Here is a 25319-nt window from a genome sequence, read left to right on the forward strand (position 1 = left end):
AGTCTGAAAATCGTCTGCCTCCCAAGAGAGACCACCAGGCAGCGGCTGGAGAACAGCACAGTCAGAAGGAGATGTGCAAAACTCCAACTACTGTGCAATAACCTCTTCTCACAAGCTTTATCGTAACTATTTTTAAACCACTAATCACTGGGTTTAATAAAAAGTGCAAATGGATAGTGCCCGGGCCAGTCAGGCATTCCTCCATAGCTGCTCCTTTGGGGACCTTCTCCCCCTTGGCACAACAGCCTGCTTGCTTCATTTCAGGCTGCAGTGCTGAAGTTCCTAAGGAAACTTCTGGTCTTTGAGAACCACAAAATGTATTTTTTTTTTAAATATTAAGTTCCCCAATACAAAATATTACAGCATCTGACAGGGGCAGTTGAGGGGCTGGGTTGTTTTTACACCCCAATGATAAAGATCCACGTCACCTGAAAGCATCTCCAGCATGTCATGTTACAAAAGCAGCAAAGTCCAATGATTAAACTGCTAAACAGCCACCTCTTTCCTCAGCCACTTTAAACTCCCATCTCACTGCAACTACCATGATATACGGACATGATGGCCCTGCAGGCTGAGCCTCACCCTTTTTAACCCTGACCGGGCCCTGTATCAACAAATAAGTTTTACAGAGCCTTGTTTCTTCACCTGTGAAACAAGGAAATCTGTGCTTACTCGTCTTTGTTAATATTCTTTTGTTCGTGTTTTGTAAATGATCTGAGAGAACATTTATCCCACTGAGGAGCACTGTGCAAATTATTTTTAAAGTTCCTGCAAAGTACACTGCGTAGGATCCATAAAACAACACTGCTTTTATCTCTCTCTCTCTGCATGCCGCTCTATCTCCCGCCTTAGCATAACAAAGAAGACGATGTTTAGGGGCATCAAAACAGATTTTTCGAGGGTAAAAGAACAACAGCCGGTGGCTAAATAAATGTATGTGGAAACGGAGTAATCAAAGCGGAGGAGATAGATTGGTGATGTCTCAAGTAAATCTCAAAGTTTTCCAAACTAAACATTCTTGGAAACTGATATTCACACTCTCCTAAATCATTGCTCCGTGGCTGAAAATCCTGCTTCCAGAAAAACATTTGGTGCTGCTTTTTGTGCAGTGAGGAATGTAAAGAATAAAAGTCCTGCAGCCCCATGTTTTTATTGTGGTTTCTACAAAGCTGCACTGCTGGAAAAACTCAATGGAAAGTGCAGCTTTCTGAGGATGGCGAGGAATTACTTTTTCCAGGCGCACATGCAGAGGGTTTTGCTGGCAGGGCTGGGCAGAGCGGCTCCCCCGGAACACAGGCAGGGTGTGAATGCGGAGTCAGCCACTCACCCACGCGCCGCTCCATTTCCTGGATTTAGTGAGTGGTCTTTGTTGGAGCTGAAAGGCTGCAGCTGGGGTGGAGGATACAAGTTCACCAGGGGTTATTTAGCTCCAGACAGTCTTCATAAAAGCACAAGTAAGTCAGCGCAAACTTTCTTTTTTCTTCTTTTTTTTCCCGTTTTTTTGCCTCCCCCAAGCAATGAACTTCTGAACTCTGCTATTGCGAGTCGAGATATGACAGGACAGTAGAGGAGTGCTAATTTGCATTTCGCTGATCTGCACAGCCCATAACTCACACAAACACACGCACAGCAATCACGTTTCTCCATACTTCTCAGGAAAGATTTAATAGTGAAGCGTATGGCTGAGGTCTCCTATTACTTACACAGTTAAGTTTTCCAAAACACACAATACTTCTACTATATCTGAAAACAACTAATACTTTAAAGTGCTCCATATGCATCAAGCCCGGTAAAAAAAATACATTAGGTGATGTATTATCCTTTCTTTTTTATTATGGACCTTTGCTTCATCACTAATGAGTGGAACTAAATCGCTCTTACAGCTGTGAGTGAATTCACACGGGGCGAGTTTCATAAAAGGGAAAGCTCTAAAATAGCGAGGTCACAAAGCAGAAAGGGAATAACTCAGACATTTCTGGTTTATTGATCTCCTGCTTACAACTGCTTGGATACCACCATTAAGCTCCTCTCCAAACAGTGACCTGCAAAAGCAGATTCCCCAACTGAGCTCTGCTCCAGCAGTACTCCAAATCTTAATGTCACTGTACAGCTTTATCAGCAATATGCTACGCATTGCATATATACCAAAATCTGTGTAAAAGAGGTCAGGAGCTCCTGTCTCAAGAGATTTCCAATGGAAGTCACCAGGTTGTCCACACTGGAAATGTCTATGGCTGTGCATCAGTCAGAGGTAACAGCTCATGGGCTGGGTCAGAACGCTGCTTCTTTCCCCAGCAGCTGTCCAGGACGACACTCAAACACCCCAGCTTCTGTTCCCAGGAAACCCCACCTCATGGACTGCCTTCTGCACCTGGGAGCTGGGATGCCTGTCCCAAGCTGCTGGCAGGAGCACAAAGCTTGAGAGCTCCATGAATCCAAGCTCTACATCAAGCTGAAGGGGGGCTTTAAGGCCTCCTTCCCTGGGAGTGGGGAGTTGGAGCAGACAGATGTTCTCTTTCATTTCATCAACTAAAACCAGTTTTGGGATTTTTGGGGTTTTTTTTTTACTTCCAGAGCAAAAAAATGTATGGAATTTCCTCTCTGTGAGACCCTCTTAAAAGGCCTGTTGGGAAGTGGAGTGAATTTTCACAAAATATTTTCCCCAAAAGTAGAAATGTCAGTTAGCACCAGCTCCAATTATATGACAATTCATTTCTTGTCAGACAACCAAATTTGAGATCCATCTTATCCTTGGGCAAGTCCCTTTACAACCTTTTTTTGCTCCCTTTAGTCAAACACACGAACTTCCAAAGACTGAAGAATCCTGCATGTGAACTGCCTGAAGAGAAGGTGGTGATTCATAACACAAGGGAAAATGCGTGATAAAGCAGAGGAGCTTATCCCAGCTGTTGAAAGGGATGTGTAGAAATCCATGCAAGATTAAAATGCCAGGTTTCCATTTTCTTTGGATATTCAAAGGGAGAGATGCAATCTTTGCATCCTGCCAAACTCTAGTCCAACAGGAATGTGTGCAGTTGTTTTGACAAACTGCAGCTTACTAGAGAAAACTTAATTTTCACATCATAAACTTTCCTTAAGCTGGCTTCAGGCTTCATACTTGCAAAACCTCAGCTACAAAAATGTTATTCAAAACCAGGAAAGTTTAGGGACACCAGCACAATTCTGTGCCTGAACCACATCTCCAAAATGTAAAGCTTGGTTCTGTAGCTCTCAGTGATCCCAAGCAGCACTCAAGACATATGGTCTACCCAAGACCCATGTTGCTTTTCATTGCATGTTACATATATATAATTAAACCCTTCTGGCTCAACACAAACCAGATTTTAAGATGCAGTTTGATCACTACCAGAAGTTCTCTCCTCCTCTCCCTGCTCCCATACACACATGGCCCTACAATAGCTATCAGAATTTACGGGTATAAACCATAACACAGGCAGACCAATTCAGGGGTCCAGCACTGGTTGGTTCCTAATTACTCCACCTCTATTTCTACATTCCTAAGGGAGTTTTAGTCTAGTGTAAGTCCCCAGCCTGCTGGCTCTGGAAGTCATTTGCACACATGGCTGTGCTGCGTGTGGAGCACGTTAAGGCACCTCGGGGCTGGGGCTGGCCAGTCCAAGGCAACCCAGTACTGGGCTGCTCAACCTCATCAGTGAGCTGCCAGCACACTGCTAAACCTGCCTTATCACTTGCTCATCTGATGGTAGCTCAGAGGGGCTGGAGCTGCAGCTCACCCCACAGCACACAGCAAGGGAACCCAGTCCCAGCACTGCCCTTTCTTCCTGGCCCTCAGGAGAGACGTGGAGGACACAGCTCAGAGTTACAGCCACTCACTTTCCCATCTTGTCAGAGAAAAGTGACAAGAAATGATTCATCCAGAGTGGACATACTGCAAAGACAGCTGATTTTGTGGACATCACAATAAATCCTGGAAAATTTGTTCTGCATTAGAATACAGGATCCTGAAATTCTGGCAGACCTTAAGCCACTTCTGCAGTGGGACAGAGGAGGGGACCATGAAGCAGTGGTCTAATTCCCAGGACAGGGAGTAAAGGGCCCCCATTCTCCAACAGTGTTATCAGGTGTCCTGATACCCCTGACTGTCCATCTGTGACTCAGCTTCTTAACACAAGCATCTGATATATAATATTCAAGCATTTCTTTAAAGCACTTTGAAACATATGGGAAGAAAATACTTGTATGGGTGTTGATGGAAAGTAACAACATCCCTTAGTCTTCAGTCACTGCTAGATTTGTTGTGAAATGAGAATGCATCAGGGGAAAAACTTCCATCACCTATGGCTGGTACCATCTCTTCAGTTTTCTAAATTAATGTGCAAACTAAGTGAATGAAATATGTAGCTCTAAGCATGAACTAGTTCATCTGTAACTTATGGCAGCTAACAATAAATAAAATACTAAGTTTTGCCAAGGAAAATAACTGAAACTGTGATATAAGGCTTTTCTTGGGAAAACAGAATACAAAAGTCACTGAAAACCATGTTAGAACCCAACACATCAGAAAGCAACAACAAACTAACAAGTCAGAGCACTTCCTACTCTAAGAGGTAAATAAAATAAACTGCTGTTGACACAATGCACCTTATGACAGAATTACTGTTCCATTGCTTATTTATTCCTTTTTTAAACCCCATACTTGGCTTCCAACAGATCTTGTGGAGAGACATCTTATTTATACATAAACAAAAATAAGGTACTGGTAGTATATGCTGCATGTATATAAGGCCTAAATCCACTCCTACGGAATGCTTAAACTCAAAATCATAGGTAGCTCATAGTTTTTACATGAAGCTACAAGGACACTGAACTATAGTTCACATCGGCAGCACTTGGCGTCCTGAAGCCATTAGCCGAACACAGGGAATTTCTCCTATTGAAAGTTTACATCTGTGCAGACCAAACTAAAGAGCTTTCTTTGAAAGCTGGAAGAGATTTCACTGAAAGCTAAATGAACATTATAAACATTTACTCTTGGAGGCCCACAGTGCTGGGCCGAGAAGCAGGACTCGCAGGAGATAAAGGCAGGGCACTAGTGTGGAGTAACGAAGGATAGATGTCCTGGAAAAGGACAAAAGGCAGTAACAAAACTGTGCAACTGTCAGTAAAATTAGCTGAAAACTTTCCAACCTTTAAATGCTGCTGAAGAAAACTAACACTGTATTTTAAGTCAAAATAATCTGATTCCATTGTCTGGCTTTCACACACACTCATTTATGTTTTCTCATACTGCAGAAGAAAAAGAAAGGCATGCTCCTTGCTCTTGGGCTGACTTCCTCCCTCAGTTTTGGCTTCTCCTCATGTCCTGCCAGAAGGAGGGTTTGGGTGCTGACCTGTCCTTTTTGGGGGCAGTCAGCGAGACATCTGTTTCACGGCAGGGGGAGAGCAGCAAAGGCCACGCACTTCTGAAACTCTTTTGCAGTTACTATGGGGAAATGTAATGAGATAGACTACTGCTTTATTAATCAAACATCCACAGCAAATTAATCCTTTCACTGCACAAGCTGGCTCAAGATTTTTCATTGCTCTCAACAGATAAGGAGGAATGGCAGCCTTTTCCTTTCTTATACTGACAAAAAAAGTATGCTTACTGTGCCTTACAGTCTGCCATGTGCACAGGCTGGCTCTTGCAAGCCAGGACTTCTGGGAGCTGAATTTCTGCTGCTCCTGCTGGTGCTTCATGGCTCCCACCCATCTCCCTGGCCCTTCAGCTGCAGGTTATCAACTCAGATCAACAAGGCTGGGAATACTCCAAATGCTCCAGTTCATAATCAAGCCCTGCTGTGAAGTTAAAACTGGCCTGGACTGCTATGGTGACCCCAAAATTTGCTGCAATTTATTCTGAGGTACCCTTTCCCCCCAGACACTTCCCTCAGTTGCTCAGGCTTGGCTTTTGCAAAGATGTCTTTCACTATCAAGGTTTGGAGAAGTTTGCAGCAACAATTAAAAGAAACCTGACCAGGTTTACACTTTCCCCTTGAGGAGTGCCTGCCTGGAAAGTCTGCCTTGTAAATGGGTTGGGCCTAAGTCTACTAATAGAGGTGCAAAAAAGTATCATCAATCAACCTCCAGGGAAAAAAACTCCAGTGATGTCTCCTACAAATGCTATTAGAGACCCCCAGCTGCATAATTAAATTCCTTTTTAAAGTGGCCTCAGAAATAACGTAGGGAGGATAATTGATACTCCTGCACAGCAGTGAAACCAAACAATTTTTTAAAAATAATTCTGGAGTCATACTGACATAAATGATTTATTTCTGCTGAATGGAAACCACTTAGATTAAGGTGGCAAACTTGAGGTAGCTTAGTGGTTATGCTGCTCTCCTGAGACGATGGGGCCTGAGCACACATCCACTCTTGGTCTGGATGTGAAAAGTGGTTCAAAGCAAAGCTCTCCTCTCCAGGAGTGCACTCTCACCACAGCCCTCAGTAATGGGAATGCAATGGAGACACAATTGTTTTGACATTTCCCCACATACAAAATTCCCCATGAAAATTATCCAGCAAATTAATCCAGTTCTGAGGAGACCAAAACTGCATTTTTCAGCAAGAAAAATATTCATCCCCATGCAGAGGAGAATGAAACCCTTCAGCAGTTCTTTCTTCCCACAGACTGAGAGAGGATATAATTCAGAAATGTCCCTGAAGCGTATGGACACAGACCTCTTCAGGGACAGCACGAGCAATACAAAACACATTTAAGAACAATTATAAAAGACACTTTCAGCTAGTCTCATTTATGCTCCAAGAACGCCAGGGCTTTAAAGTTTTCTGTCCTCCGTCTCTTCAACAAAATAGCCAAGTTTCCAGTGTGTGCTAAGTGCTGCAGCTGCATTTGTTTCTCTATTTACATGAATCTGCCATCTTCCCCGTGCTACCATTTTAGTTGAGATAACTCTAACTTGATTTACACAGCTAGTTAACCTAATTTTCTAATTTAGCCCTTCTGGATTAGGAAAAGCAACATGCATTCAAGAGTCACTCTTAAGCATAAAGAGTAAAGAAACGAACCTTTCCTCAGTTACTGTGGAGGACATTTTAAAATGACAGACAATGCAGTGTGTTCTGCCAGTAGGAAAGTGATCCTCTGACCTTAGTTTGCATTTCAAGTGAAGTGAAAAGCAGAAGAAGAAATGGGAGTTTCTAAAGAAAAAGTTAAGGTACAGTATTGTAGATTTATAAAAGATCATAGACCATGTGCATCAATGGGAGCTTGTTTGTCCTGATTTCTTTGAAGCAAAGTGGGAGATTTCTTGGTGCAGAGCTGCAGCATAACTTTGATATCTATTCCAGAGACCGTAAGTGAACTAACCCCCAAAAGGTAACACTACAGCACCTGGTTGGGAGGAGTGTGGGAGGTAAAGAAGATCCTGATCAAAGAGCAGATACTACTGACCTGGCCAAGCTTGCCATGCCAGCGGGGCCATCTGGGTTCAGCTGAGGCTCAAGAGGTTGCTGACACCCCTGCCCTCAGCTCCACCACCACAACATCAGGAGCTGTTATGTCACACCCAGACATGGTGCATGTGTGGAGAGGCACAGCAGCTTTGGTGTATGGTTTGCATGCCTCTGCATCAAATACATAAAACACAAAAGGCATGATTTGAAACTGTCCTTAATAAAGACTCTGGAAAACTCTGGCTTCTTAAGCAAACAGGGTTGTGCCCTAAACACTGAGCAACAGGACTATTGCTGGAAAAGCAGCCCATGGCTTAATACATCACACTGTCAAAAAGCTTCTCCCATTATTCAACTGAAATTTGCCTTCTCTTAAATTTCATCCCATTACTTCTAGTTACACCCCATTGTACCACTCTAAATAATTCTTCATAGCCTTGGTGTTTACACCCTTCAGATATTTGTAGATTTATATCTCAACCACCCCATTTGTCATCCTTTAGCCAAGTTATCTATATTCAGCTCTTTCGGTCTTCTCTTGTAAGTCAATCCCTCAAGCTCTCTTGTTACTTCTTTTTTTTCTCCTGAACTCTCTCCAATTTGTCAATCTCTATTGTAATGGAGTGAAGCAGACCTGAATGCATTACACTGTCTGCAGTTACCAGTGCTGTGTCCTCAGTCCCATCTGCTGCCTCAGCACAGGACAAGCAACCAAACCTTTTTTGAGGGTGTCTTTTTAGGTTACAAAAAAGCAGCAAATTTGCAAGACTTTCATGCTCAGTTCTTAATTCCCCGAGGACCTAGGTACCCCAATAGATGCTGCATCCTGGATGTCCATTCCACTGGATTTTTTCCCCCAGATAATCCAGTTGTTCTTCCTACTTGAATCCCATTTTGAAGTGTTGTGCTGCTTCTTGCATGGTCTCCACAAGTCACCTTCCCCAAACACTGAGTCTGCCTGCCACACTGCTTCCAGACTCGAGGGTTTATTTCTCCATCCAGGATGCCACGATGGAGAACTCCTTCACCATCATTTCCACTAGTTTACCAGAGTTTCCTATGATTCTCTGATTCCACCAGAGACTTTCAGTTCAACATGAAATGGGGACACCAAACCTATGCAGTGCTGGCGTTACAAACCTCTGTGCTCAATCAAATGTTCTGCCTTCTACAACGGCCCAGATGATCACAGAACACACAGTGCCCTGTGGGACCCCAGTGCAAAATGAAGCACAAACAGATGACATTCCTCCAACATGTGCATCTCCATAAAGCCAGTGTTCTTTCTCCCTCCTGTGAACATGTCCTGCTGCACAGCTCCTTCAACAAAACTGTCTGGACAAATCAGAGGAGGACTGCTGAAAACAGCTGACAGGGGCTAAAACCACAACTAAACGGGCTCTCAGTTGGGCAAGCACAAACCTCACAGCAGGACAAAGGCCCTGGAGAATAACCCTGGGAAGCAGAACTTGTGGCTGGGGGAGGCACTCACATCCCCTCTGGTGACAAGGGCAGACCTTTTGAAGGGAAATAAGCAAAGGCACACATGACTTCAAAGTGAAGAGCTGCCTTTCAGCTTTCCTGGCTACTGCTGGTCTACCTGAAAGGAGACTCAGTGCTTTTCTAGACTGTGCTCTGATCTGTGTGAACATCCTCAGTTTGAGAAGATATCCCATAAATCTACAGTTCAGGCGTACAGCAGATGGGCACTCACTTCTCTTTAACACATTCACACTGTCTCATATTAGCACCATGACTTCACCTCATGACTTTTGAAGAGAAAAGCTATTTTGCATATCTATTAAAAATAGTCATTTTCCTCCCTAATTGTAACTTTCATGTAGCATCTAAAATCATCAGGTCACAGTGCTGCAGCAAACCATCGAATAAGAACTTAAACACACTCTATTATAGGCATGAATGATTAATTCTGCTTTTAAGCTTACATATACACTCAAGTTTTTATAAAGTTCAGCTTTGTACCAACAACAACAAAGCAAAAGTCTTCAAAAACTGTGAAAGACAGTGAGGTCTTGAAGCCATGTCACAGATGCATTCAAAGCCAGGTGTGACCTATCAGCTCCAGTTCAAGGCCTCTCTCCTCACAGCAGAAAGCGTGGTGGGGAAGGACAAAAGCTGACCCCTCAGGGAACAGCTATAAAAAGCATCCAAAAAACACACAGCAAGCTCTGGCAAGAAGTTTGCATTTGCCATCACTTAAATTAACAGCAAAGGGATCCCCAGGAGGGAGGAAATTTGGACTCTGTCCAACATGCAAGTGCGCTGTGTGAGGAGCTGTGGGGGGAAGAAAGAGCCACAAACAAGCACTGTGGATTCAGAGGAAACCAACACAAACTGCCAGCAACTCTGAACCCTTATAAAGGGCAGGAGCTTGGCTTGGCTACATCGACAGGTATCAGGAGAGAAGTTTATTGCACGTGATCTCAAACAGAATTGCCACTGTCAGTCATCAATTTTCCATGAGCTGTCTTTAGAAAACAAAGACTTTTATATTTAAAAAAAAAACTCAACAAGTTATCTTAAAGTATCTCAAGAGTTTACAAAAAATGAAACAATCAAAAATATCACACTTGGCAACATAGCTAATGTAACACTGGGAATAGTTCCCTTGCTATCTTACATGTTGAGCTGTTATCTACACCTACACCACATGCAGGTCATGCTGACTTCCAGAAGACTCAAATCCCAGTCAGACTCATTTAGTTTATGACACAAATGATAGCTGCTCCACTCTTCCATAATGGCCTAAAGAGTTATGATGTATTCTGGATTAAGTCCTTCTAAAACACCTAAACAGATGGGTTTTTTTACTCCACAAAAGTCATTATTAAGTTAAGAAGTAATTTGGTCATGTAAGTTTAACTTAAGCTAGTAAATCAAATAACATCTTTCTAAAAGCAATAAAGTGTTCAGAACTTAATCCTTTTAATTCCTGTTTATCCCCTTGGCACCTAGACTATTTTTATTCTAGTCACTTTTGCAATAATAAAAAGTTAATAAAAGAGTGCAAGTAGTCAGACAAGTTGTAGAAATAATGAAGACTGGTTTCCTACAGGTTTGGTGTCTTACATACCTTCTTTTCCCCACAGTATTTTCCCAGCTGCCACCAGGTTGTCTGTGCATCTGTCTCCCTGGGACTCCTTCATGTCCCTTAACTACTCGTGAGCCAAGTGCCTGCTTGGGAACTAACTGTGGTTTTGTACCAGCCCACAGGTCTAGCAGAGCAGAGAGCTGATAACATCACATTCCAGCCTGCTCTTCTCCTGGAGCACTGACTCTTCTGCTAAAGAGCAACAAATTTAAGGCAAAGATCTCCCTTATAAAAATAGACAGTGAAAGTTCTATGAACTTCCTATATAGTAATGCAATAGTTTTTCTAAGATAACCCACACAGGTATTGTTACCAACTAGAACTGTAATACATGCATGTCCCACAAATGCCCTGAAAGTAAGGTGATCTTTGCAGGCCACAGGAAGGGCTCCCTCAGATAAGAAAAGGGCAGGGAAAGCATTGCTTTCTGAGAAGCCCCATGGGAAATAATCAAACTTACAACCAGTTCTTTCATGAATCAAGAGGATCAGGTTCAGGTAGCTTCTCATGTGCCACCATGACAGTGTCACAAAGGAAAGGTCTGTCTCAACCATGCAAATCCTTAGCATGGTGAACATTTCCAGTTTATAGCAATTCTCTTGAAATGCCCCTGCCTACTTGTATGCAGACAAGGCACAAGGAAGCACAGTGTGTATCACTGCTTGTGGGAGGCTGCTTGCAGGGTAAGTCACCATTCTGTTCCAGTACAAGCTCTGCATGGTTCCAAGGCACAGCTCCAGATCTAACACATCAGTACAAACAGGTCACAGGGGTCCATGTGAGAGGCAACTGGTAACACACAAAGCAGGACGTGCCCTCCTGGTCACACTTGGTCTCACAAAGCAGTCACTAGCTCTTTGCCATGAACCTGGGATACAAACAGCATCCCTGTGCCCTTGGTGAGGGGCCAGAGCTGCAACATTTACAGGTACTTCTAAGGGACTAAGCTGTGGGTCCTGAGGGAGCTGGTGGATGAAGTGGCTAAGCCACCACCCACCGTATTTGAGAATTTGTGGCACTCTGGTGAAGTTCCCACTGATTTCAAGAGGGGAAACATAACACCCATTTTTCCTCCCCACAGATACAAGTTATGCAGTCAACTCTGCACACAGGAGTCACTCTGCCTTAGGCTGGTGGTCCCAGCAGGGCACTTGCCATGTCCCTTCAATATTTCTACCACTACAACACAGGTGGGTTGCTGAGTTCAGCTGAACACTGCAGCGGCCCAGGAAACATGAGGGACTGGTGAGGAAGGAGGTCCCAGTAAAGCAGGACTTGTCAAATTGATCTGTCAGAGACACAGCCCAGTGGAAACCCTGCAGTCATGTGGGATGGTACAATCTGAACACAGTACACCTCATCATTCTGTCTGAACACAGTACACCTCATCATTCAAGCATCACACTCATAATTATACCTAAACACGAACTACAAACTGTCTCTTATTGTCTATTATTGTTTTCATAGATAACCAATAAATCTTTCATTTCTACTGAAAAGAGAATTACAAGCCCAACATGCTTAAGACACGGGCTGTGATCCAGCCTTCCAACATGGATTCAAATCTAAGCTTTTGTGTACAATAAGTGAGCAGACTCATTCAGTCCCCAGTATGACCAGTCCATTAGCAAACTGGAATATCAGATGGCACACCCAGCACCTAAGCTCATAGGTAGAAATACTACCTACAATTACAAGGTACAGCTGGATGCAGGTACTTGCATAAATCCCATTCATGGCAGTGTTTAAAAAAAAAAACAAACAGAAACAAACAAGAACCCAACAAAAACCCCAAACAAACAAACAGGAAAACCAGAAGGAATACAAATGAAGTATGATGAATTTTCAGCAGTGGTCTAGCTAGCTACACGTAGGTGTGATGCATGTACGATCCCTTGCACCCTCTGCTCTGGTCTTCCCTGCCCTATCCTTTATCCTAACATTATTCCCCAGCAGTTATTGCTTATCAGAGACATGATCTGAAGTTCTGCCACTGGACCAATTCAACACTCTTTTCTGCAGAAACCCAAGCAGTGGCTTTCCTGAGCTGTTTTTCCCTTGGTACAGTGAACTTAATAGAGATGTCGAGCACAAGTGCTGGCTGCTTCCTACCCCTGCTGAAATTGGGAGCAGACCTCCTGCAAGGAGGCAGCCCCAGGGAGCAGCTCTAATGCGAAGCAGCCTTTACCATTCACGAGAGCTGCAGCGCCAGGCTGCTGCTGCCAACTCTTCTGCCACGTTCATCCTGGCACTGCAGATCAGGAGGAGGAGCGGCATCCCGTGGCCACAGTGCCGGAATGACACGCAGGTACCGGAGGGGTGGCTGGACTCTGACCTCCCATTTAAGCACAAGTTGGTCACAAGTCAGAAAGCTCCACTGCTGCAGGCTAGGGGGGATGGACAAAACAACATTTTAGAGGCAAATGCCCTGGGAGCCACACTCGTCACTGACGGAACCCAAGAGATCTGGATTAATTTGCCTTTTTGCTTTCAGTTTACTTCTTGTGACCTCACAGTAAACCGCTTAACCTTGTAGGCAATAAAGTGAGATGCCAGCATGTTCAGCTCATACTACTCACACTATGCTCTAATCCAGTCTGCATGTCCAGTCCTGTCATTAACTGGAGGAAACATTAATCCAAGACAGTAGAAAAGAAGGAGTAAAAAATTGTTTCTGGAAATGCAATTATTCTAATGGCAAACTGTGGAGGTTTGTTATCTAGACCCACAGCTGAGTTAAACTGAAACATATTATATTTCATGAAAAAAAAAGTTTTAACCATATGTTTAGTCATTTGTGAGCTCTTGATCCTAACGCACAACATAAGCTGCAATATCAGTGTCAAAAGTGCCTGATTTAAAGCGTAAGAGGCAGAGTTACACCAAGTCAAGTTAAAATCACTTCTGCAAGTTTGCAGGCAGAGACCTTCACATGGACTGACAGGTACAGGGGAACACATCCTGGGGTCTGTGCTGGACAGGGGGAAAGGAAAGTTTTTTCATTAAAAGATTTTCTGTGAGATTGGCTAGGGGGAAGATGATATAGCTGGGGGGGGGGGGGAAGACTGAGACAGCTAAAGAATAACACATGGTATGCTTTCAAAACATACAGCAACATGTGACATTCGTCTGCAAGTCTGGCGCTGAGGAGCCTGTGGTCTGGCAGCAGGGAGAATTTCTGCTTTTTATTTCTTAAATCATTGCAGGCATTTGAACTGAACCCCCCACCTAATAGTCTGAGGGGTAGAACATAAAATCAGATTTTACGTACCATACTTTCAGTCAGCCATTTTCTCAGCGGATTTTTATCCTCCAACTCAATTCCCACATCATTAAAGTGATGCTGTCTCTTTAAAACACAACGTGGTGCCGTGCCAAAGCCTGCAATAAGAATCACTGGCACCAAAACAGTCAAAGCACACAGCTTAATTCTCTACTTAATAAGACAATTAAAGAAGAGTATTTGGATACAGCAGTCTGCAAGTACCAACACAGAGCACTGATGTCTCCAAAGGCATGTTGATCTCAAGGCTTTATCAGAAAGCATCTGTCACAACCAGATGCCATCAACACCTGAGAAAAGTGTGAAATAAAGTGGGTTAATGTGGCTGTGATACACACAAAGGCTTGCACTGCCCAAGTTCCTATTTGTGAGCATTTAAGAGGGTGCAGGATAAAGTGCCCAGATGTAAAATTGTTCATAGAGTAAAATAAATTAAAATAGATGTATACAGCTACATCTGTTAAAATACAGTCCTGTGCATGTTACTCAAATTACAAAGGAATTAAGAGTGCTACGTATTTTGAGTATTCACTGCCATAATCATAGAAAGGCTTAGAGCAAGGCTGTTTTTAAATACTGCGCTTTGACAGATGCACTAATACACGTGGATGAATTGGGGTACAGAGACTAACACAAGCACCAGTGATTGCTCATATGGACTCCCTTGACCATATCTGCCTCTAAGTTTCCAATCAAGTAATTCTCAGATGTCATCTCCTAGCAGGCCTCATCCTGCAGAGCTGAACCAAAGCTAGAGAGAACGATAACAGCAGCGATATGTGAACTAATTAGTCATTTGATTAGCTGGCAAGAAGACAAGGTCCTGCAGTTCTGTGACCTAAAAATGCCACTGATGACCTTAAAACTCCATCTCAAGGGTGTCTGGAAATCTGTAACCTCCAGGGAGAGAGAGAGAAATGGGTGATGCCTAAACTGCATTAGCTCACGTGAGATGTTGAAAGAGCACAGATGTTAAGCCGAGGAGAGGTGTGACATTTGAAGCACTCAGCCAGCAAAAGAGCACCTGCAGCACTGCACTCTGTTTGAACTGCTGCACCAAGGACTCCCAGTCCAGCCTACATGGGAGGTTCGTGGAACGAGTGGTTTAGCACACCCAGAAAGCACACCAGGACCACAGACCTCATCCTAGCAACTCAACAACACGCAGCAAGAGAGGAAAAAAATAAACCAGATAAAATCCCACAACTGCCCACCCTTCATTAGAGCAGGGCTAACAGCCTGCCAGTCCCAGGCAGCAGCCCCTGGGTTGCACCACACCAGGAGAAAGGAGTAACTGAGGAAAGGAGGGAGAAGTCATTTTGGAGAAGACATCCTGAGTGGTTGCCTTCTCCACTTCCACCGGAGGGTCCTACACTTCACTGGAGATCTGATTCTGGTAAACCCCGTGAAAGCACTAGTTATTCCACATGGAGAGTGGGGTGATGGCAGGAGGCTGAAAAGTTGCATCTTCAACAGCAAAGGAGGAAGACACCAAAATGACCAGGGTTAGGGGTCCCATGTTGTTCTGTGTCCCCTTCCTCCAGTCTCACAGCTGGACCATTTCATCACCTGACTGCACCCAATGCACTAAAAGTTTCCAGCCTAAACTGAGGCAATGCCTCCCTGGCAAGCCACCACCTGGTGCAGAGGAGCCCACAGTGACCAGAAATGGGCCAGCCCAAAGTGGGCAGCAGAAAGCAACACCAACTCACAATCACCGAGTTCCTCTCTACCAAGAAAGCCCATCTCATCTCCCACCTTCAAGAGCCTGGATGGAGTCTGATTCTTGGGCATCTCTCTACCCTGAGAAGAGACTGAAGGAAACAAATGCATTGGCAAAGATGCCCCTGCCATCTGCACCTTCTCCATTCTTCTGGAATGAAGAAGAGGAAGACCCCCTCACCTGCATGCTGCTGGGAGAATGGTGCAACCTCCAGAGCTGCCCCGTTTCATCCCCGTCCTCTCGACACAGATCTAGACCTGCCTTTCACCGCCCACTTCCCCCGTGAGCTTTGACCCAGAGGGATGAAATCACCTCCAGCATCAGTGAATTTCTCAGAAGTCCAACACATAGTTTAAATTTTACCAACCCCTGCCAGAGGCCTTGGAGTAAGATGCACAGGTAGGAACATTTTCTCAAATCGGAAATGGAGATTTAGAGTGCTGCAGCAGGGTCTCTAAAGAGGTGCAAGCTTTGCTGGGATAATGCAACCCCAATATGCACAATGTTTCCCTTCTCATTCCCTTTTCTCTGCAGAAAATGGGAAAAAGACTCCAACAACACACACAATAAATCAAAGATGAAAAAATTGGCCATGGACATGGTTCAGTAACACATGTGCTGTGCTCAGCCCTGTGCTCCCTTACAGCTCTCAGAAGCAGTGAGCAAAGTTAAGAATCCAGTTACTGCAGTTACAAAGAAATTTAAGGTTTCCAAATCTGACTTATTGTGAATTGAAACAAAACCTCAAAATGCTGAAATTTTCCACAAAAGGAATTCTAAAACAATCACTTGGAGTCTACTGGAAAAGCAATTATATTGCTACTGTATTTCCTACAATGGAATGATACTTAAAAATTCCAAACAAAAACTTACTTCAACACAAAGCATGTAAAACAATGAATTGTTAACACTCTCAGAAAAATCCTCCATCTCTTTTTTTCTGCAACTTTTTTACAACACTGACCTGGTTTTGTAGAAGATTTTAGTGTTGATGATGCCAGATATTGGAATATGATTCCATCAACGAGTCCTAGCCAGGAAATACCAAAGCTGGGGTTGCCAAAGCAACGTAATTAACTTGATCACGGTACATACACTGTGTGCCACTTCCCAAATGGCCCTTTAACACCCAGCTAAATCCTTGGCTTGAATGGCTCATCCGAATGAATTTATCCTCCAAGTTCCTCAAGAACACAGAGCAAAAGGAGAAGTTGTCAAAATTACTAAAAGCCAAGTACCACTCTGCTCCCTGGCCAATGGTCCCCTGGGCTTGAAGAGGTCAAGGAGCAATTCTTGAGCCTACTCCCACAGCTATGAACTGTAGCAATCACAGAAACACGTGACCCTCTAACATTTTATAAATGTTACCAAATTTAAGAGGTTTGATTCTTTTATGGCATTATCAGTAAAATTACTACCGTCTGGGCAGGGAGGCCTGAATGCTGGTGCTAAACCTTGATCCCGGGGCCACAAACTTCAAAACCTGAATATGCTGTCACTAACTCAATGTGTACAATGTATCAAAAATAGGAATCTATCTGTTCATTTGGGAAAAAAAATAAAGAAAAGTAAAACAGAAAAAAAATTGAGTGATGGGCTTTCATCCTGTCATCAGACCACTGTGACCTCAATTTTTGAGAAATAAAGTCAAAAATCTATTCTTATCTTCAGAGATTCAAGATGTATTTATGTGTCAAACTTTCTCCCCCTTGTCCTTAGCCTTTGGGAAGCACACTAAAAATTATATCAAAGCCAGAAAACCCTGCGATCACATTCACATTCCCCTTTGACCCAGGATGCCTACAGCTCTCACCGGCTCCTCAGTGCATCCTCACCATGTGGCAAAGGCAGCGGGTCTGGGAGCAAACGGCTCAGGATGAAATAAAGGCCACCTTGCATAGCAAAAATTGTGCTGCCCTGCTCAAACTCCGAAGGCCAAAAAAGTTTTCTTTGGCAGTTTTCTGCTTCTTTGTATCTGTGAAGGATATTTCACCATCATCTTCCTCTCCTTACATACAAATATTTGATTATTCTCTTTGAAATGTCTCTGTAACATCTACAGGCATAGGATGCCGAATGCAAACACTGATTGATTCTTTCTTAGCCCTCAAATGTGCTTACACAGCAACTACACACAGCAAATGCACACAAATCTCACATTTCACGTTTTAAAATATGAACATGCTGTGTTTTTTTTTTTACTCAAACATAATGAATGAGCTTAAATATTAGAACTTGAAATTATTAAGTAAATCATGGCACCTGTAAAGCTTTTATTTGCATAACATTAATTCTTGATGGCATGTAAAACAAATTCATCACTCTCACTATATTGTAGTCTGATTTATGTTAGAATTGGAAAAAATAAAAATCTTGAGCACAAAATTATGTTGACAAGATGTACGTGCTCTTTGAAGCAGAAGATTTTTTTCTTTTCCAAAGCATCAAAACAACTAAATTATGGGAAAGAGGGCTGGGAGAAAGCATCTTTAAAAATGAATAACATACTAGCGTCACACATACACACTCTACAGTTATTAATGTCAAGCATGGTGAAGATACTCTAGAAAATCATTACCATTCATAGCTACTAACAGCCATTAAATTTCAATCAATTCAACTTAACACAAGTGTACTTCAGCAGCCCTTACAGTTCCTTATAGAGGTGGCTCAGAAAGTCCTGTCTGACTTATTGCATTGTCCCCCGCACAAAGGGGCAGTGCTGAGCATTGCTGTGAAAAGGAGCGGTCTTGGTGTTGGGAAATGATGCTCTTTTAACACCGCTGCAATCAACAGACCTTGCTTTTAAAGACGGTGTGATAAAAGGGCTCTAACAGAGCTCCTCAGGTCAGCATGGAGGGGAGCAATACACTGATTCTAGCCAGGAAAGCCACTTTCCAAGCTGAAAAAAAAAATGCTGAGATGTTGTCAAGGGGTTTTCAATGAATTTTAGTGGCAGAATCAAACTGCTTAACACAGTGCCATACAACTTCCAGGTGATCTACTTGCTTGAATAGAATATAATCATTAAATATACATTTAAACAAAACAGGATTTAACTTCCAGAGACTGGATATTTAAAGCTCCTAGTGATGAATATAAGCCACAGCACTGTAATATCACAGAATCTCCCCTCTTCTGAATCACATTTTTAACATGGAAAGTTTTCCCAGTGCCACTGCAGGAATTAAGCTGAGCAACTAACCATCCCTTGCAGATTCTGGGAAGAACCAGCTGGTCTCCTGCTGGGGGTATTTGCCACCTCATGGCAGGGGTGAGGGACTGTGACCACAGGGTGCTCCTCTCTGAGGGGCTGGACCCACACCGATTTCCGCTGTGCAGCATGGCATCCCAGAGAAGGTGTCTTCCTCTGGACAGATTTCATTAGTTTCATGTGAATGGGCTATCTACACTAAAATCCTACATTTCACAGGGGATAGGAGACATTTTATTACTATTCCCCATTCCCCCACCCCCCCCTCCAGTGGCCCAGATTTTTCCAGCAGGGTTCATTCTGCTGGGCACAAAGTCCTCTCTCTAGATTTACAGGCAGTTGAAGCTTTCAAGCGTCTACTCCTACAGAACAGAGTCACTCCATGCACAGAAAAACAGATGTGCCATCACTGTAGCTGAAATTACAAACTCAAGTCCTGAGTCCCTTTTGTGGATTTTAGACCATCCTTTAAAGTATCAGGATTGATGCTACTATTCACTGGGAGAGCATTTGGGACTGTTCTACAGAACTCTATGGTTTTGCTTCTCCTGGGATTTAGACTTTGCATTTAACATGGGGTAGCAGTAAAATTTTTAAGAATCAAGAAATATCCAAGTAATCTTTCAGGCAGATATATGCTTCATTTTAACTCATTTCCCTACACTTACAAGCCGCACTAAATGAAATGAAATTAATGTTAAAAGGGGCGTTTATTGAAAAATCTTCCAGTGACAAGTTCAGAAAGTGCCAGAGTTCAAGTAAATCGTCCCATGGAAAATGTTAGCAAAGTTTAATCATGCTGGAAGCCACATTTAATTACAGCTTTTTTAAGTCCATCTGGGAAAAAAGAAGCGACTTAAATATGTCACCTGAGATGATCTAGATACTGAAACTATTTGTAAGTTAACAAAAGCATTTGCATCACAAAGCGCTCTGGGGCAGCACCACGGCAAAGCAGATGTGTAATGAACAAGGATCACAGCACCAAAACAATCAGGACTGTAAATAACTACTACTAATCTGCAATCATTTAAATTTGGATTTAATTGGTAGGCAGCAAATACATTTAATTCCTGAAGAGGCAAATGCTCTGCCGAATACACACTTAAAGGTATTTAGTGACAGAAGCACCACAGTCAAGAATCCAAATGTCAGGAAGGCAGAGAAAAGCCAAGGAGCAGAGCTGGGGCTGCCATGAGTTCACAACTTTAAACAAACTTCTCCCTGGAAGAGAATTAATAATGTGGCCATCCCCACTGTACGTACTGTAACTGCTGCAGGAGTGACACAATGAGGCACTTGGGAGGCAAGAGGGTAGTGACTACAGAACAAAATTCTATCTAGTGACTAATGAATAAAAAGTTTCTTTTATTTCTCAGTTGTTTTTGGTTCATTAAATTTTCCACAGATTTGCAGAGAAGAAAACGTGATCAATAAACCTTGACAAAAGTGAACATGTGAAATAGGGGAGAGAAAGGCACAGGAAGATAAAAGTGATATCCCGATCACAGATTTCAGAGGCAGATGACCAGAGCTCTGGGCTGCTGAATAATCTGAATAGACCATCATTTCTTTACAGCCTTTTACTTTCTTTTCCCTGACTGCTGGAACTCTTCATTCAATACAATAGTAAATGCACTAAAACTTTTTTTCTTATGCTAATGGTCGAAATCGGGCGCTCACAGTTAAAACACACTTCCCACCAACTTGTTTTCTTAAAAAAAAAAAAAAATTTAACCTATTCAAGTTAAACTAAAATGTCAAAGACAGCTTAAGGCTTACTCTCACCATTCCTCAAAATTAATGGTTTTCTCCCCAGTAGATACAAAAAGAAAAGACTTGAATAAGGATAAAGCTGCAAGACTCTTTTCATATGAAAAAGAACACTTAGAAAGTAAAAAGAAATACATCCAGTACAAAGATCCTGGTACCTACAGTTCTAATTTGTATTGTTTCCTCTTAGAATATTTATAATTGCAGAAAGGTGACAGGCAATCACAAATAATTGTGAAACGATAAGAAAAGATTCACCAGTGACTAATGTATTTGGGCAGTCATGCCCATGACAGTATCAGAAACGCTTCCACTCATTACAATAGGATCTCAAGGGGCCTATTTTCAATTTTTTTCTAATTTGGGTGTCCACTTCCAGGCACCGAGGCCTCTTTTTGCTCTGGTACTGAATATTCACAAATCCCAAACAATTTTTACAGCTCTGACCTTCTGAATTAAAGGACAATTTTCCTGTTCCCTTTGTGCAACACATTTCACCTTTAGTGCATTTGGGTTCACTTTGTTTATAAGAAGTTAAAGGTTATGGGTTGTGGTTTTACAGTAGCCAAGAGTGAATGAACAAAAGTTCTGTGGCCTCTCCTGGACTACACACATCGAACATGTATTCACTCCCAACTGGAACTGGTCTGTAGAAAATTTGACCTGATTACCCACTATTTCCATTCCAGTCACTTGTTCACAAGGGAAACCTGCAATTTTGCCTCTTGAACTATCAAGATTGCCACGCGAGATGCAATTTTCATTCCTTTTACACCACACACCAGTTAGTTTCTAGAAGATGCATATATATGGGGTCTGCTGTATACACAGGTCATGAATTGTGCATATTCCATGCATGCACACAAATGTGTGTACATACATGTGGATATGCACAGGCACACATGTACTATTTGCCCTTCTAACACAATGCCTTCTTGCTGTCATTCATACGAGGATTCATTCTCTGCTGTTATTTTATTTAGCGTTGCATTAATTAATTCCCAAATACCTACAAGTTGTTTTGGTTTTCTTTATAAGGGTCCTGGCAACAGAGCTGAAGCAAACCCTAAATACCACTTAATGCTTTGTGGCAAGTTGTCCAAATGTGCAACTGTTTAAAATATTTACCCAGGTACATAAGGGGGTTGTGCAGCTCTCGAACAATGCCCTGGAATCTTTCCCATCAGCAAGAAAGCGGACAAAAAGCAGAGACCGCTTAACCTCAATGCCTTAGCAGCAAGTGAGAAGTGCAAATATTGCATTTCTATAAAGCCCTAGAAGCTTCATAGAAATGGAGTGGCAACTAATTAGTTTGATGCTATAGTCACATCTAATGTTCCTAAGTAGCTTCTTTGAAAAAACTCACTGCCTTGAAATCCTTGGCCAGATTATTAAGTGGAGGCTTTGTGATGGGGCAATAGATAGGTGTTTGCTCCACAAATACATACAGATTTTGGTGACTGCTTACTGAACCCACTGCCTTCACTAATCTGCACTGGAAACTTCACTATGAACAGAGCACTTCTCAGAGTACAAAAGCATGAAGTATCTGTGTGCCTTTCAGACTACAGGGCAAACAACTGGCTTACAGTAGGCCACCAAAAACAGGGGCAGGCAGTTAACCAAGTGTCTTCCGAACTTGCAAACAGAGAATGAGAATAATGCAACTGCTATTAGGTCATATGCTCTACCCTGTCCTTCAACTAAAAAAAAAAAGATGGGTCCAGAGAACTTAAAAATTCAAAGATTCTCAGTAGAAATAAAGTATCGGGATCATGCAAAATGTATTTTCAAGTCAGACAAAACTGTAGCGACCACATAACCCTTTCTGTGTATAGCTGATCACACAGCCCCAGAGCCTGTGCAGCTTCTATACAACTGTGCCACTGAAAGGGAAGTTGTGGTATAAACTTGTAAGATCATTAGAATCACAGAAAACATATTCAAAAATGGTTCTTTGACATAGAAGTTCAAACTGGTTTACAAAACAATGACAAAAATACTGCTCATTATATATATGCAGCCAGAAGGCTGTCTTTTCTAAATGTGACTTCAGAGTGACATTTGGGAACGCAAGCTGCTATGTATTGGATGTCTGAGGTCAAGTTCTATTCTCTTTTATCCAAGTATAACCTGGAGCAGCTTCAATGAAATTATGCTAGATTTATATTGACATACGCATCTAGTTCAAATTCTTCTATGGCTCTAATTTTTCTCTAATTGAATGACCTAACACAAATAGTATTTGTCCATCTGTATACATCCCCTTTGACACACTGGAGAAAAAAAAAAAAAAAAAAAAAAAGAAAGACATTGAAAGGAAGTTGGAAACAGTCCTCCAGATCTGTTTTCCTTTGAAGAATAGCAGTTGCATTTCTGGGCACTTCAAAGTCACATACTTAAGCAATAACAACATTCGAGATGAAGTGAATCTTACCTCAACTTGCTTTAAAGATCAACTCTTTCAGAAACACACACCAGAGGTTGGATATACACATACCTATAGATTAACAAGTTCATCTTCAGTCAATCAGGCACTTTTCAGTGCTACAGATAGGTCATGCTTTCAATCAAATGACAAATTTCCAGGAGTTGTTTACAGTGGAAAAGCCATAATGAATTTCATTCACTTCTTAAAAGTTGTCAGTTTTGCAATAACATTCAATACTACATTTTTATAGCAATTCAAAGTTTGACAGGTGTCACCATTTCCTGACGTTACAGCCAAAATACAAATTACCATATCCACCCATCAGAAAAGCTGAACCAAACCAATTCACCAACTGCAGTTGCTGTATGCAGCAATTATCACGCAATTCAAACATCCCAGCAGTATAAACAATTAGTTAATTATCTAGCAAAATCCTCTTTTCCAGGTGAATTTACTTTCTTTTCTAGTGATGGTAATTTTATTAGGTTTAGAACTTAAAAAAAAAAAAAAAACAACCCAAAACCAACCCCAAAAAGACCTCTAAAGTTTTTCTTAAAGCAAGGTAACTAGAACAAGCAGATAAAATCAGCAAGTCTTACAACAAATCAGTCTATTCCACTTGTGTGTATTTTGAATTTCATGGCTTATTTACTTAACTTTTTTGGCACCAACTCCACAGCACATGCCAATACAATATTTGTTTAAATGCTGTTTTATGCACATGCTAGTAATGCTTACTTTCAAATTCTTGTGCATCCCAAGAGCCTCAGCTGAAAAAAAAAAAAAAAAAGAAAGAAAAAGAAGGAAAAAAAGGAAGGGGATTGGTAGGGGGTAGACAAGGTTTTACAACTAGCGCCTTTATCTGCGGCCGTAAAAATATAAACACCATACACCAATAAAATGCTAATTTCTGTAAGCACGAAGTTTTCCAGCACCTGGGGCAGTATGAAATGCGAGGGCAGCTATAGGAAGACAAGTTTCACTGGCCCGGCCGGCAGGGACCCCCACGGCTGGAGATTTGGCCACCCGGGCCATGTACCGGGGGCCGAGCCGGGTCCCGGCCCCGCGGAGCGGGCACCGCACCGCATCGCACCGCGGCTCAGCCGCAGCCCCGGCCCGGGAACTTTTGAAGCCCTGGCTGCAGGTTAGCTAAATGAATAAATAAATAAATAAGCCCGTAAACCTCGGAAAAGCCGGCAGCAGGACCACCGATAAATCACCCTAAGCCCCTGCGCTGGAAAAGTCGGGTTTCCCAGGAAATGATGGCAATCACTTGAGGCAGAAAAGGCATCTTGATGAGCCCATCTCCCTCCCCTCCTCCCTGATTGTTTTAAAGCCACCGAGTCCGGGGGAAAAAACTCTCAACTCTCTAAGTCCTTAATAGGATTGGAGTCCGGGTCTCTCCAAGCCGCTCCTCATCACACAGGGATCAAGTTGCAGCAGGGAATTTTTTAAATTCCTCAGCAAATATACTTGTCGAAAGATTGCCCCTCCCGGATGGGGGGATGACAAGGAAGCGAGGGGGCAACTTCATTTTTCTGCTGAAAAAAAGACAAACTCAGTTCTGGCTTTGGGGAGCTCCGCCGTCCTCCGGGAGCCAGGGCAAGGCGGTCCCGGCAGCAGCCCGGGGCTGGGACTGTCACCGCAGCCCCCGTGAAAAACAATGGCCGTGGAGGCACGGTCCCGGAGGGGTCCGGACGGGGAAAGGGGGGGACACAGCGGACACACGCGCGGCCTCGTCCGCCCCGCTCACCTGCGAGCTCGGGGGGACACACGGGACGGGCCCCCTCGGGCACCCGCTGCGAGGAGAGCCCCTCACCAAACTGTACCCTCCCTCACGCACACCCCCCACCGGCGCAGGGCAGCTCCAACCAAAGCGGGAGAAGAGGAGGGGGGAAAAAAAAAGAATAAAAAGCACAATGAAAAGACACAATAAGCATCAACTTTACCCAAAAAGCGGAGCAGCAAGTTTTCAGCAGACGAGCGGTTGCCGCGGAGCAGCGCTGCTCCTCCGGACCCCCATCATAAACTTGGGGGAGGGGGGCGTGGGAGGGACTTTCCCTCCGTCCTTCCCTTTTGTGCCTCTCCCCCGCTCCGCTCCGCTCCTCGCCAAAAGCTGCCGCGGATCCCGGCGGCGGCAGCGCGGTGCTCTCCCGGCTGCAGCCGCGGAGCAGCTCCGCGGAGGCGGGCGGGGAAGGACAGCGAGAGGGAGGGAGGGCTGTGGAGGGCCGGGGGCGGCGTGCGGAGGTGAGGGGCTCCTGCTGCCCATCCGCCCGTGCCGCCGGCGGGACACGGCGCGCACACGTACACGTACTTTATGTATATAATAGATATACGCACACATGC

General features: G+C 43.3%; 1 protein-coding gene across 3 annotated transcripts in view; it reads right to left on the minus strand.

Annotated features, from left to right (window-relative positions):
• Positions 1 to 25293, minus strand: part of GLI2 (GLI family zinc finger 2) — a 187750-nt gene extending 162457 nt beyond the window's left edge. The window contains exons 1-2 of one of the 3 annotated variants that reach the window (XM_038142266.1): positions 24923 to 25293; positions 22980 to 23042 (exon numbers count right to left, since the gene is read on the minus strand). The gene's annotated coding sequence lies outside the window, so the exon portion shown is untranslated. The other 2 variants (XM_038142265.1, XM_038142267.1) reach the window with 2 other exon arrangements.
• Between the last annotated feature and the right edge of the window lie 26 nt (positions 25294 to 25319).

Source organism: Motacilla alba, chromosome 7 (genome assembly GCF_015832195.1).
Source record: "Motacilla alba alba isolate MOTALB_02 chromosome 7, Motacilla_alba_V1.0_pri, whole genome shotgun sequence".
Lineage (NCBI taxonomy): Eukaryota > Metazoa > Chordata > Aves > Passeriformes > Motacillidae > Motacilla > Motacilla alba.